Raw genomic sequence first — 16,113 nt, 5'->3', positions numbered from 1 at the left:
AATCCACTCACCATGTATGCTTGCCCTGGATACATTGCTTCCCACAAACCACAATACTGCAAGGAGAGTGTTATACCACCACCCACAAGCCTGCATTCTGCCACACATTGTCTGCCCATGAAACAATTAGCACAACGCTGGCCAGCCCATTGCATAAACGGGCATCACATGCATACCCAAAGATTGTCATTGGAAAAGGGACACTTCTGGCTTTGATGGGTCAACCATCTTAAAAGTTATTTTATATCTAAAGCATTCATTCGTCTAGCCTGGATGACGGGGTGAGAGTGATAGTAGTAAAAGGGAGGGGGGCGGCAATTTCCAATTTTCGCCTAGGGTGGCAAAACACCTAGAAACGGCCCTGCTCACTCGCTGAAACGGTGCTTCGATCCCTGGTGAAATGGATCCAAAAAAGAAAGAAAAACTTTTGTTGGAAGTGTTTCTGACATTTTCCAAAGTGCAGCCTAGGACCTCTTGCTCCTTGATGACCTTACTTTGATTGAGGCCACATTTCTTGCACAAGTTTGCACCACAGGCAGACAAAAAGGAACATCTGCTTGAGACAGGATCAGTGTGGCTTAAATCCTGAAATGTTTGTGGGGAGACATCTTTTCAAAAATACTGCAAAATATACTTTTTGAAAGTTCCGAACAGAGCACTTTGGATATCCATTAAAGTGTCTAGGAAAAAACTGGTGCCAGGTGCCTGTGGAGGAGATTCAAAATGAGTCTCATCGGCTTGTAGAAATAAACATCAGAACACCTTAATTGTAATCCCGGACTATGCATACTAAACTGAGTAAGCTCTTCTACCTCAAATCTCTTACTAGTTTATGTGGAACAGATTAAGTAGCTAGGAAAAAAAGTTTATAAATGTATTCCACTGCCTGACATCCACCCATCTGTACCCATATGTTTCAAACTCTATCCTTCTGATCATCTTATTTGCACTCTCCGGGTTCAAAATACGGAAAATAAATAACTGAAGCATTACAGAGCGTTCACAAAGTGGCCAGATTAGTTTTATTAACACCCAAACACAGTAGTGCCACTTTACAGAGTTTGCCAGCGAAGCACTGCTTTTTATTTTCTCCTCTTTCTTTGAACAGCATTGTTTTCCCTGGGTGATGAAGTGCACCATTCCTGGAGGTACTGCAATACCTGGTAGATGGGTGGAGTGGAAACCGATTAATGTGATCCTTATCCGCTTTTTTCCTTATTTTAGTTTATAAAATGAGTACCACGGCTCTGTGTTTAGGAATGTAGTCTTTTTAAACCATACTGCTCACGGTTCATAGGATATAAGCAATGGACCGTGATACTGGTCCATCCAGGGATCTGTAGTGGTGCTTAAAGTTTCAGTAAAAAACACTCTTGATTTCTGGATAATGAGTATAAAAGTGTTACGGTAGCCATGTTGTTCTACGTACATTTCACATGCTTTACTTAATCTTGCATCCATATGAGGGTTTGCTTTTTCCAGGAAGGTACTTTTTTTTCCAAGCAGCATATCACTCTTGTGCATAATTTGAATTGAGCCGCATCCAGGTATATATAGCCGGGCACTACTGGGTTGTAGCTGAAGGCAGTGTGGGTGTCTCAGTGGGATAGTATGTTGTTCATTGGGGGATGTGGCACTACGCCAGAGCTGCCGAATTTGGTTCTGGGGAACCAGGTTCAGCCTTCATGAACAGTCCTCCAGACCACTCTCCTGAGGGAGCACATTCCCATGGTAGACCTTAGAAGCCCCAGCTAGACCTTTAGAAGCCTAGGCCCAGCCCCACAGCACAGCCCGATGGCGGCACGTGACATGAGTGAGAGTCACGACGCCGCAGCCGCACTACAGTGAGTGGGTGAGCTCAGCTGACTGACTGAGTCCGGACTCCGGCGGTACCTCTCCTCGACCTCCGGTAAGTGGGTCTGGGTTACGGACGGTCCCGGGTGGTATTAACTTAAAACTGCCCACAGACTTCTCCCACCCTCAGCTGCCACCTGCCAGCCTGGCCTGTAGACTTTGCTGATTTTGCCTGTCTGGTGTCCTATCTGTCTCCATTCACGCTATGTTTTTGCTCTTCTTGTGGTATTTGTGCTTGCTGTAGGGAGTGTTTGTGGTAATATCAGGGAAATCCATAGCAAAAGTTGGCCCACCAGACCATAAAACGGGCCCTCAAAACAGAAAACACGTCTGCATACTGATTTTTCAGACCAGTTCTTCTGGCACTGCTCGATGCACTGTAGGCCAGCCTCCCTGGAAGATGGTAAACAAGAATTGATGCAATTGTATTTAGTGATAATGTAAAACCTAATAGTGATTGTATGTAGGTTTAAGACAACTGTGGAGGGGTAAAGAGCGTATGGTACACAAGAGAAAACTGGCCCACTTGCATTGTAAATGCTTCATGTTATTTAAAAACATAAACCACTTTTATCAGTTTACAAAGCACTTGGAAGAGTCAAGTCAGTGTCCAGGATCTATTCTGCGGAAACTAAAATAATGAATTCCACAACAATGAGATTTGTGGGGGCGTGGCTTGCAGCCAACGAAAATGGCCGCTTGCTAGGAGAGCTCCGAGGTTGAAGTGACCCTCCGGAGAAAATCCGTTCATTTATCCTGATAATTTCTGGGAGGTGACGGCTCCTGTGACCGTCCGTGACCAGACGACAGTGCCGACAGCAAGTCCGGACAAAATCTGCGGCACAGTTCTGTTTCTACACGAGACCGGAGGAGGAGGGCCTACCACCACATGTGAAGCCGGGGCCTCAAGTGATCCGCAGGCCCGGAGACCCGCCGGGGCGAAGGGCAACAAGAACACCGCCCAAAGAGTTGGGCACGGCAGGCAAGCAGAATCGTCCACGCAGCCCCTGGGAAAGACGGGACCATAAGGTGGGAGCGCGCAACAAGAGCCGCAGCGCGGGACTGTAACTGGGGGCAGAGAGGCGGACCGCGGGCCCGGACCGGGCGCCGGTAGACAGAAAACGGTGAGGCACCCACGCCGGTGTAAAGGACAAATGCACCCGCGATCGGCATTGGAACGGCCACCAACCCACGCGGCGAATCCCGACAATCACCAGAAAAGGTCCTAGACCGGAGACAGCAGCCGGGGCCCTGGGTACATACGCACACCGGGTGGGCTCCGAAATCGGCGGCATAACTGCGGCGCAATCCACATGAAAGGACCCAGCAGACCCATTTCGCCATATTCAGGGTGGAGGCCCCACAACACTATCCAGGTAACTGCAAGGTGGACCCGGGTGAACTCAGTGTAAAGACTAGACGCGACCCGCAATCCTCACGTGCGTGAGGTGCTAAGGAGGCTCTAGGGGCCCTCTCATACGAGACCCCGGTCAGCGTCTGACTGCCCACGCCATTAGCCCGGGACTATACCGCACATAAGCGAGGAAGGGGCGACTCATCGCAAAAGTTTCAAGCCCCACCTTGGACATTGTGAATAGCGACGCGTCCTCCCTCTACAGCCGACCCAGTGTGCCGAGATGTCTGGCAGGGGCCCAAGAAACCTCACAACGCAGGCTAAACTGGACAAATATGCTTATAATAAAGACTTTCCCCCATTGCAAGAAGGGAGGACCTCATCAAGCGGAGCACAAGGCGGAGGAACGCCCAAAAAAGTCACGCTGGAGGACATAATGGCGGCACTGGCCGCAGTGCAAACCACTGTGGGCTCCATCTCTACAGACGTCTCCCTACTCCGTGCAGACTTTCAAAAAATCACCACCAGAGTGACGGAGGTGGAGCGAACCACAAAATCACTAGTGGGCGACACGGAAGCACTGGCAAAGACGGTCTCCCGACTTGAGACAGAGAAAAAAATGCTGGCCGAGAAGCTGGACGACCAAGAAGGACGCGCACGACGCAATAATGTGCGCATTTTAGGTATTCCGGAAAGTGAAGGCACCCAGGCAATGGACTTATTCGTGGAAGACCTAATAAAAACTAGGCTGCAGCCCAAGGGGCTTTCCACATTCTTCTCAGTGGAAAGGGCGCACAGAGTGCCAGGTGGCAAGGCTCAGCCGGGAGCGCCCCCGTGACCGGTGCTGGCGCGCCTCTTCAACTTCAGGGACAGGGATGTCATTCTCCAGACTGCGCGGATCTCCCCACAAATCTGCATCCAAAACTCATCGATCTCCTTCTTCCCTGACTACACTGCGGCGGTGTCAAAACGACGCCGAAGCTTTCTGGAAGTCAAAAAAGTCTTGCGGTCCCGTGAAGTTCCCTACTCCATGCTGTTTCCGGCAAGACTTAGAGTGGTAGCTGAGGGGAAGACGTGGTTCTTCGAATCTCCGGAGGAAACGTTCGACTGGCTCGAAGGCTGGAGGAAGAAGGATGGACACCGTCGTAATGGAAGAGACCGCGGCCACCACGCAGAGGAAGCGGAGATACGTAGCCCTGAACTCTTCACTCCCACCGAAGAGGACTCACAGAACCCGGATCGGGGAGGCTCTGGCCTGAAATGAACTAGATGGAACGAGTAAAGACTTCCACCTACCGGCCTGCAGATGCAGAAGGACATTGTTAGACGCCGGCTCTGGACATGGGGCGGAAACGGGCCCACCCGCAGACGAGGGTCACGTTCACCTCGGACTTCGTAACCCCTACACGCAAGTACACTGTTGGGACATGGGTTAGAGCACTCTGCTGAGTTGGGGTGGCGGGCAGTTCTGAGTCCACCGGGCAGGGAGGCAGGGAGGGGGGAGGCGTTCAGGGATGGGAAAGTTAGTAATGCAAAGTTTTCTGTTTTTGTTCGAATATTGCAGCACAGGCACCGTTTCTTCATCACCCACTTAGGCAAGTCGACCTGGCCGGAGCGATCAGCTGGGCATCCTCGGTCACGATCACCTCGACGAGACACTCACACCATAAGCGTACTGCTAGACGCGCGGAAACACATTCTACACTTCCACATACCTCGTACCTCGGTCCATACTTTACATCCGGAGACATTAATGCATCAGCTTACAGATGACCATGGCTATCCATGATAACTCTTCACCAGCTCCCCAAGCGCAACCACTAGCTGCCCCCACGCTAACGATCTTATCGTGAAATGTCAATGGACTGGGCCATAAAATTAAGCGGGGCTTAGTCCTTCAGTATCTCAAGAGAAAGGCGCCCACGATAGCCCTATTGCAAGAAACACATTTGGTGGGAACTACCTCAAAGGCCCTTAATCGATGGGGTTTCAAGATGGTCACACACGCAGAATTCTCGGCGGGTTCCCGTGGGGTCGGTATCCTGGCCCAAAAAAACGCTCCACTCCTCATCCAACGCACCTGGGCAGATGATCAAGGACGATTTGCGGCGATGCACTGCCAATGGGAGGGGAGGCCATATAATGTAATCTCAGTCTACATTCCCCCTACATTACACCAAGGGGCATTCACAGACCTGGGTAAACTACTGCTCGAACTCCCTGAAGGTGAACTAATCATGGGAGGAGACTTCAATGTGGTATCGAATACAGCGATCGACCGGCACCCTCCTCGTGACACCACTAGGCCTAACCAAATATTTAAAGACTTCCTAGATGCACTGGGTTTGGTGGATATGTGGAGACTTAAACATCCCCATGACTGTCATTACACATTTCATTCAGGGGCACATAATAGTCTCTCCAGGATAGACTACATACTAACCTTGTCGATCCCCCCGGAAAAGATCACGGCTCTGGAACACCTGCCAAGAGGGATTTCCGATCATTCCCCGGTACAACTCATTTACACGGCACAGCCCACCAAACGACAAAGACTATTCCCGATATACCCCGGCTATCTAAAAAACAGAGCTATTCTGAAAACACTAAAGACTTCTACCACACATTACTTAGGGGAAAACCCAGGCTCTGTAGATTCGCCCTCGGTCCTATGGGAGGCTTACAAGGTGGTGCTCAGAGGGCAGGCTATTTCTACAATTACCAGGCACAAGAGAGATCAGAGGGCTACTGTTGAAGCATTAGAAACAGCAGTTCAAACAGCAGAATTGGCACATGCCACAGATAGCACAGAAGACACGGCACACGCACTAACATTAGCATCACGGGAATACAAGGCATACGTGGAGGACGTCACCAAGACCAAACTGACTAGCACACTACATAGGATCTATGAGTTGGGAGACAAGACTGGCAAGATGCTAGCCTGGATCGAACGTAGGGAAAGGGCCAGTAGATGGATTGCCACAGTAGAACGCCCAGATGGCACACGCGTGACAGCGCCCCCGCAAATTGTAGAAGAATTGGCCACTTATTATGAGACTGTGTACACTTCTCAGGGGGGGAGGACGGAGGAAGACTGCCTGCAATACCTGCGGGATATACCCCTACCCACACTATCACAGGAAGATGCACTGACACTTGAGGGCGACTTCACAGGGGAAGAAGTGGGGAAGGCTATATCAGCACTGCATACTGGGAAAGCGATGGGGCCAGACGGCCTACCTGTCGAACTCTACAAAACACTATCAAGACAGATAATCCCCTACATGCTCCCGATGTATAATGACTGCCTGTCAAATGGAGAGCTCACGGCTGACCAAAGACTAGCCACCGTTGTAGTAATACATAAACCCGGTAAGCCACCTGACCGACCATCTTCCTACAGGCCTATCTCCCTAATGAATGTAGATGCTAAAGTCCTGGCGAAAGTCCTGGCGCTACGACTGCAACCCCACCTTACAGACCTGATACACCCGGACCAATCGGGCTTCATGCCTGGTAGAAGTACGTCACTTAACTTACGGCGCGTTAATGGAGTCCTTCACCGTATCCCCCTCTTACAGGAGGATGCGGCCATCCTCTCCCTTGACGCTAAAATGGCCTTTGACCTAGTGGAATGGCCGTTCCTGTTCGCGGTCCTCAAGAAGGTAGGCTTTGGCCCTAAATTTTGCAGTTGGGTTAAGCTTCTCTACGCCAAACCAATGGCACAAGTGGTAGCAAATGGTCACACTTCCCGCACGTTCACACTGGGACGCAGAACGAGGCAAGGATGTCCTCTATCCCTGTTACTCTTCGCACTCATACTTGAACCTCTGGCCACGCGGGTACGAGTGGACCCCGTAATCAGAGGGATCACATGGGGGACGGGATGGGAGGATCGCATCTCCCTTTACGCGGACGATGTATTGGTTTATTTGATGTCCCCCTCCCAGTCGCTGGCAGCTCTGATGGACCTGCTCAGGGCCTACGGTGAGGTGTCGGGATACTCCATCAACTGGACCAAATCGCTTCTCTATGTCCTGCGAGGCCACACACCGACACTGCCCCCAGACTGCACCCTACAGACGGTCACCAGGGGATTTAAATACCTAGGGATCTATGTCACACCACAAGAACCCTTATTTATGGAAGAAAACCTAATGAAACCACTACAGAGGCTAAAATCGGACGTCACACACTGGCGATCTTTACCGCTTACACTGCTAGGAAGGGCCGCATTATTCAAGATGCTATCTCTCCCCAGATTTCTTTACGCGTTGCAAAACACGCCCTTTCCGGTCCCTCTTAACTATTTCAAATCCATAGACACAGAAATTTCATCGCTCTTGTGGGATGGGAAGCCGGCCCGTATAGCACAGGCCAAATTACTCCGATCCTGGTATGACGGGGGGATCGCCCTACCCTGTGTCAAATTGTATTACTGGCAGCACAATTAATAGTGGTTAATCAATGGATACACGCCCCTCAAATGGACCCGGCCTTCCGCCTTGACCGGACTGTACTACCACCTGACAAACTCATGCGGGCACTCTACACGAACAAACGACGCCACACCTTTACAGGCCCAACAGCCCACAGGATCAAGATATGGCATACGGCGCAAAGAGCCTTGGGGTGGGAGGGAGTACTCACGCTCGCAACGCCTCGTTGGGACACACGGCGACTAGGTACCCTGGCAAACACAAAGGGCTTCCAGCAATGGGACTTAATTGGTATCTCCAAAATCGGGGACTTATGGAAAAAAGGCGAAATAGTCACCTTCCCTGCCCTTAAAGAACAATACGGGATGGCAGACACCGAACAGTATCGCTACGCACAAATCAAGCATGCACTACATGAGGCGATTCCAACAGGCACCCGACTGGCTGAGTCCTCCCCCCTGGAGGATAGACTCCTTAATGAGTCCCTAGATAGAAGAGCGATCTCCCTCACATATTGCAAACTTATGAATAACATGCCCGACCCCACGGCTGTCCTCCGGAGCAAATGGGAGATAGACCTGGGGGACATAGAGGATGACGATTGGCTGTACGCTCTAGCATCTCCCAGGGAGGCCTCCATTCCATCACGACTCAAGCTGGTGCAATTGAAAATATTACACAGAATATACTACTCCCGCACACTCCTACACCGGCTAGGTCGTATCCCGGAACCTACCTGCCTACGTGGGTGCGGTATCCCGGGCACATTCTTCCACATAATATGGGACTGCCCAAAGATCCAATATTATTGGGACCGAATACTCTCCGAAATATCAGAGGCAGGTGGTATTGTATTACCAAGAGAACCTAGGTGTTGTTTACTGAACATTTGGTCGCCCACTGACATGAACCGAGGAATGCAGACATGGGCAACACTGGGCCTAGCCCTTGCCAAACGGAACATTGCCAGGAACTGGGGCTCAGGGGTAGGACCCACTCGCGCGCAATGGGGAAGAGATATGGACTCAGCCATGCTGGCAGAAAAGGCTGTTTATGTGCATCGAGGATGCCCCAAGAAATGGACTAGGGTATGGGGGAAATGGAACGAATACAGAGGACAATTATGCGACCCACCGCAGGAACTCTCTGATCTTGAAAGTAATCCATGAAGGAGGCGCCCAGTGATGTTATGGTACATTGACATGGGATTCTGTTTACCGGAGGGAGGGATAGAGATCATGTGTATCCATGGCATGGACTGATGAGATGTGAAGATAGCAAACAGCTATGTTCAGTGGATATCACTCCTCGGTGTGGGTGCCGTGTCGCAAACACCGGTGCCCGATATGATGGAGAAACCTTTCGCCTTAGGTGGAAGGGTGATGAAGTTTACTTGAGGTATGAAACGGTAAATATGTTGCAAAGGAGTTATGCCTGTATCCTAGGTCTGAACCGAGATGCCAAACGTTACGTATAATAGGTAAAGCAAATATTATACACATGGTTGCTCATTTCACCTATGCTGTATGAGGCAAATTCAACAAGTTTGTTTTAAAAAAATCAAAAAATCACAGGCCTGTCCAGATTTCTACCCATACTGTGCATTGTGTACCCACATTGTTACTAAACGCCGCCGTACCCCCGGGATATCGGCACAAAGGCTGTGTTATCCGAATATTACAGACTGTTACTGACTAAATTGTGGCCGGCCCAAGGGGTTGTAGGCAGGACACTGTCTTTACTATCAGAGGTACAATAAAGGTCTTTAAATAAAAAATAAAAAAATTAAAAAAAATGAGATTTGTTATGGTTTTAACCTTTGGGCAAGGGCTGATACATGCATGTAGAATGTATGTAATCTGTATAGAAGACACCGTTTTAAATCCAGTCTCATTCGGAGCAGCAGGAGAGCGTAATGTCCCGCCACAATGCAGCAGCAGCACCTTCACTTTCACTGCAGGGTCTTTCAGTTCTAATATTACATTTTAAATATGTGGAATTGAATGTCAGTTACACAGCGGAATAGCGTGGGTTGGTTGCCAGGGGCAGGGCAAGTATTCTTTCACTTTTTGTTAAAAGATTTGCGCGTCTAAAAATGCCCCTAAGAATTTTACGCAAGCCGCCAGGGCAACTGCCTCTGTGCGCCCCCCACCCACCCCCTCACGCTGCACCACACGTACATATCCAAATTGACTTTACCCTCAGAACAGGAAACTACACTAAGATATAGGTTTCATAAATTAGTACAGAGAATATAGTTTTTTAATACCACTTACATATGTTTTCGCATTGATAACCTTTCATACGATTGAGTGTCTAATGTGTTATTTTGCTAACTTCTAATTCCCATATTAATTTAAACCATCTGTCTTCCTGGCAAAGATCTTTATAAGGCAATATTTTACCAGCACTGTTTGCTCCTCCTTTCTTATCCGTCTCAGTGCAGTGCTGGATGAACAATGTGCTTCTGCATTTACCAAAGCAGGCCTTCTACCGTCTAGTTTACAGCTGCTTACACCCTCACATGGTTTCTGTGACCTCAAAGCTAACATTTCATACCATAGTTGCATTGTGTGTATGAGTCAGACAGTATACAGTAGAGTGTGTGCATGCATAACACAGGATGTCCTTCTTATACGTAGACTCTGGTCAGTATGCAGGTCAAGGTTTAAACCTTTTTATATGTGTGACCTGTGATCAGTTCACAGTCAAGCAATGTACACTTTCATAAATATGTCTTGTGGTCAGGGTACTGTTCTAGGACTGTATGTTTTGATAGATGTAATGTGTTGCAAATGTGCAGATCTGTTACTGGAAAAGCTCATACACGTGGCCTGTGGTCAGTGCCAGTAAAGGAGTAAAACCTTTTTATTTGTGTGACTTATGCTCAATGTGTGGGTCTCAGATTGGACCTTTTCATATCTGTCATTTGTAGTCAGTCTTCAGGTCTCTGACTGGACCTATCATACATGTGACTTCAGGACCATGTGCAGTCCAAAGACTTGATCATTTCACATATGTGGCTTATAGTTTGCATGTAGGACAAACAATGGACGGTTTGATATACATGATTTATGGTCTGTGTGCAGGCCTAAGACTAGACCCTTCATGGCACATTCCCACCATAACTGTGGCCTCAGCGCCTATTGTGAATGCTGCCGTCTTTGCTGTTCTCTGTTGATTTGGAATTTAGTGGAGTTTCTTGTTCTCTTGAGGAGAGTAGTCTTACTGGATAGTGGTTGGCATGATGGACCCGATTAACGTATTGCCCAGTGATTGACTATGTTGGAGGAGGTGGTGGCTAAATCCTCCCACTGGTGTCTGTGTTCACCACCCTCCCTGTCTGGCTTTGCTATTCCTTGCTCCATGCAGTTGTTTCTGAATTTGTAAAGGCTGTTTCCCAACTGCTGTGCAACTTCTGCTACTCTTAGAGCTGCGATTTTCATGAAAGTCTTATAGTCTGAATTCAGCAGCGTAATAGGACGGAATGTATGAAGCTCTGTGGTTATACTGAATAAGCAGCTACCTATGTTATGCCATCTATTAATGTAATAACTGCACTTTCACAATTGCTTTATTAACCTTCCTGGTTTCTCAAATTTGCTTGAAAATGCATGATTTTTCTTTTTTTATTTCAAAATTTTCTTGGGGGGGTTATCCCCCCAAACCCCCTTTTTGGGGTTCAGGCTCGCTCGCTGCGCTCGCTCGCTACGGTGCTGTATGCAAATCACTTTGCGCCCACCACTTTCAAATGTAACCCACCGCCCCTGCAAACACACACGCACACACACACACACCCAACTACCGCAGGTACTGTAGCTAAAAAACAAATGTAGTCTAACTACAAAATGTACAGATCTCAGTCAACAATGTTTTGCCTAGCTCAAACATATCCCAAAAATGCTGCAAGAAAATCTGCTGCATGATGACACATAATTTGCCTTTTCCTGCTGCATAATTTAGAGAGCCATGCTGCATAACTGTGTTAGATCACTGCCGTCTAATACTAGTGTCATTGACAATGGTAACGCACTGAAGAGGGTTTAGGGGCTGTCAGTTTGGTGATGCAACCCATATTTCACAGGGATCTGTGAAATATTGCCCATATTTCCCGAGCCACGCGGCAATACAACACATACAACAAAGGGCCAGTTGGGGCTCAGGGAGGAATGTTTGCGCAGTTGCAGTGCCTGCTTGCATTCCACGTATACAGGACCTGTTGCTAATGTCATGCGCAGCGCATTGTATGCACATACATACATACAATTTCTCAGGTGATTTAACTATGTATAAATGAAAAATTAATACACACGTCTAGACGGTACGTGTTCCGTCACGCTTTTTTCAGCGACTTCATGTATTCAGAAACAAACAAAGCTTTCCATACAGCTGCTGTGATGGCCGAGTGGTTACGGTGTTTTACTCGAAATCCAATAGGGTTTCCCCGCGCAGGTTCGAATCCTCCTTATAGCGTCTAATTTTATATAAAAATATTTCGGGTGAGACAGTGATTAGACACAGGGCAATCTGTCTACAGTCCATCTCAATGCGTGTATATGAGAACTGCAATGGTTAATATGTCACTCATGCATGTACTTATCCACCAATCTGTATGCTTCAAGGCGTAGAATGTGACTCCGAAGGGTTAATGCTTAAAGTATATATGTACACAAGCCCTTGCAGGCACCACGTGCCATAGAAGTGCGTCTGGGCTGCTGGGTTTACCCATGTGCTGTGAACACACATCGGAGTGGCAGGGGTGTACCTATCAATAGTGTGGCGTGTGCACACACAACCACACACACACACACAACCACACACACACAACCACACACACAGCCACACACACAAAACCACACACACAACCACACACACACACACACAACCACAGGCACACACACAACCACACACACCACCACACACACAACCACAAACACAACACACACACAACCACAAACACAACACACACAACCACATACACAAACACAACAACACACACACAACCACGCACACACACAAGCACACACACAACCACAACCACACACACAACCACACATACAACCACACACAACCACACCGTCAGTGCACACTTTCACCAGGCACAGACACCATCAGTTGTCAGTGCACGCTTTCACTGGGCACAAACACCACCAGCCGTCAGTGCACGCTTCCACCAGGCACACACCACCAGACGTTAGTGCACGTTTTCACCAGGCACACACACACCACCAGCCATCAGTGCATGCTTTCACCACGAACACACACACCACCAGCCGTCAGTGCACGCTTTCACCAGGCACACACACACCACCAGCCATCAGTGCACACTTTCATCAGGCACACACACCACCAGCCATCAGTGCACGCTTCCACCACGCACACACATCACAGCCAGCAGTGCACACTTCCACCAAGCACACACACCACCAGCCATCAGTGCACACATCAATTGTTAACGCATCCACAATTAACTATTGTAGCAATCGCAGTATGGCACACTTTTCTTTTAAACATATTCATCTAAAGCGCAGCATGCCACCATTGCTACATTTTTTGGGCCTACAATTTATAGACTTTTGTTGCAATTGGTTTAGCAATATTTAGCAATGCCAATAGCTCAAACTTGATTAATGCGAGACTTATTGCAATGTAAATGCTTGTTGTTCTTCTTGCAGTCTACCGTTGCCTAGTGCTTTCATCCAAGGCAGTCTATTGAAGTAAACTAAGACTACAGTTCCCAGAGTGCATTGTGTTAACCAAAACCTCAGGGCTGAAAACCTGAGACTTCTATCAGCATGAATTCATCTGATCACAGTATGTGTGGGTTGTTCTTTCTTGTGATGTGAAAGGGAGTCCATGATAGAATGAACGAATGGTCCTGGGAGGACATGAGATGAAAATGGGCGCATGAATCACAACCCTCTTATTCGCTGACAACAGGGTGCTCAAGCAAGGATTTATCAGCAGGATGTGCCTTCTAAATTATAGCTTTCTTTCCAGGCGTAAAAAGCATTGATCTTGAATAATAGGTTTTACACAGATTCTCCAAGTTGGTTGTAATACTATGAAATAAATCAAAACCGAAAAAGAAGTGTAACATTTTGAAGACAAAAAAAAAGCTTCTGTATTTTTTTTGCAAAGCATGTGTTAGACTCCGGCAGCATTTTCTATAGCACTGCCTAATTCGCAAATCAAAGGGGATAGGTACAAGGAAGTGGAGGATAGAGGTGTGAGCCTTCCTGACTTAACGCCTCTCTCCTTCACTTCTGAAGATCAAGGCTGCGCCATATTTACATGAATATGGTGCAGCTCGCGTTTCGCCCTGAAATGTTATGTTATGTTATGTTATGTTAAATAATTTATACCGCGCACGTACACCGGGACGGTTTCTTGGCGCTCATAACAGACATAGCAAGCCAGGGCCAGGGGATCATACTGTTCCAGCTTTGAAAAGAAAAGTTTTTAAGGTTCTCCTAAATGACTCATAGGTAGGGCAGTGACGAAAAGAAGAAGGAAGGGAATTCCAAAAGATGGGGCCGAGAGAAGAGAAGCGCAAGCCGCCATGCTTCTTCCGACGGAAAGATGGAATGCAGAGAAGATTGTCAGCAGATGATCTTAGATTGCGGGTGGGAAGATATCTCTTCAGTTTAGAAGACACAAATTCAGGGGCACGGTCGTGAAGAGATTTGAAGACGGTGCATCCAAGTTTGAAGGAGCACCGTTGGGCCACTGGGAGCCAATGAAGGCTCCTCAGAAGGGGAGAAACATGCTGGTGTTTAGGTTGGTGAAACACCAAGCGGGCCGCCTGATTCTGGATTAACTGAAGTTTATGGAGCTGATAAGCAGGAATCCCCACATACAGGAGATTAGCAAAGTCAATCCTGGAGATGACCAGAGCCAGTAAAACTAAAATGAGTGCCTCTCTGGTAAGAAAACGGCAGATCTTACGGATCCTGCGCAGTTGAAAAAAACAGGATGATGTCACAGCCGAGATCTGGGGTTTCATGGATAGATCCTCAGAGATGACCACTCCAAGGCTCTTCACAGTGCTGACCGGGCTGGGAGGAATACCAAGGGAAGGAGGCCAATAAGTGTCATTCCAAGGATTAGTAGGGCCACCCACCAGGACAAGTTCTGTTTTTGACGGGTTCAACTTGAGCTGGCTGTGAGCCATCCAGTCTGAAATCAACAACATTGTGGTTTGAAAATTATAACGGGAAGAGGGTAGAGTGTCCAAGGGAAAGACCAACTGAAGGTCATCAGCATAGTTATAGATAGTTGCAGGGGAGTGACGAAGGGAAACCATAAGTGGTTGCATATATAAATTAAAAAGAAGGGGAGAAAGGGCAGAACCTTGAGGGACACCACAAGTGAGAGAGGAAAAGGGAGCAGTGAAAGTAGACAGGTGGACTGCCTGCGAGCGGCCTTGCAAGAAAGACCGCACCCAGTCCAGCGCAATGCCCTGGATGCCGGCGTTTCTGACACGGTCGATCAGAATAGTATGATCGACCGTGTCAAATGCCGCCGAAAGATCCAACAAAATCAGGGCTTGGGAAAGGTTGTCATCAGCACCCGCTCTGAGGGTGTCCATGACAGCCGCAATCACCATCTCGGTGGAGTGGAGAGGGCGAAAACCAGCCTGCTGAGGATCCAGGAACAGAGAAGTCTCCACGAACGAGCTCAGGCACCTGGTGACATAGGTCTCTAAGATCTTGCCCAAAAAAGGGAGGAGGGAGATGGGCCTGTAATTACTTAGCACTAGTGGATCTGCTCCGGGTTTCTTTAAAATAGGTAATACCACGGCCTGCTTAAAGGCCTCTGGAACAACTCCAGATGATAAAGAGGAGTTGAGGAGGGCCAAGGCTGGACCGGGACAGGCCATGAAAATTTCCTTCAGGATGTGAGGGGGACAACAATCCCTAGGAGAGCCGGAACAGACCTTATGAAGAAGGTTGTGAAAATCAGAAATAGAGATAAGAGGAAAGGAGGAGAATTCCTGAGAGTTAGCAGGAGGGAGGGGGAAAGATTTAGAGGGGGAAGGTGGAGAAATATTAGTTTTAATAATGGAAATTTTATCTTGGAAGAAGGCATTGAGCTCATCACACAAAGCCTGAGTAGGTACCAATGGAAGAGTAATACGATCAGGGAGGGAGAGCTCATTGACGATTGAGAAAATGTCTTTTGTTTTGGAGGCCGACTCCAAGATTTTTGTGGAGAAATAGAGAGTTTTTGCCTCAAGTATCGAAGATTTATATTTACTCAGTAAAGAGGTAAACTCTTTCTTGAGTGAAGGGTCGTACTTGTGGCGCCAGCGACGTTCAGCTTGGCGGAGGGCAAGTTTATCTGATTTAAGCTGGTCGTTGAACCAGCGCTGGGCATCGTGAGGGCGCTGGACTTTTATGGTCTTTAGGGGAGCTACAGAATCAGCTGCTTCCTTCAGCCAATGCTCGAGGGAGGAGGCTT

The sequence above is a fragment of the Lissotriton helveticus genome, chromosome 6 (genome assembly GCF_964261635.1).
Source record: "Lissotriton helveticus chromosome 6, aLisHel1.1, whole genome shotgun sequence".
NCBI lineage: Eukaryota > Metazoa > Chordata > Amphibia > Caudata > Salamandridae > Lissotriton > Lissotriton helveticus.
The sequence above is the reverse complement of the archived record's forward strand: the minus strand, read 5'-3'. Positions refer to the sequence as shown.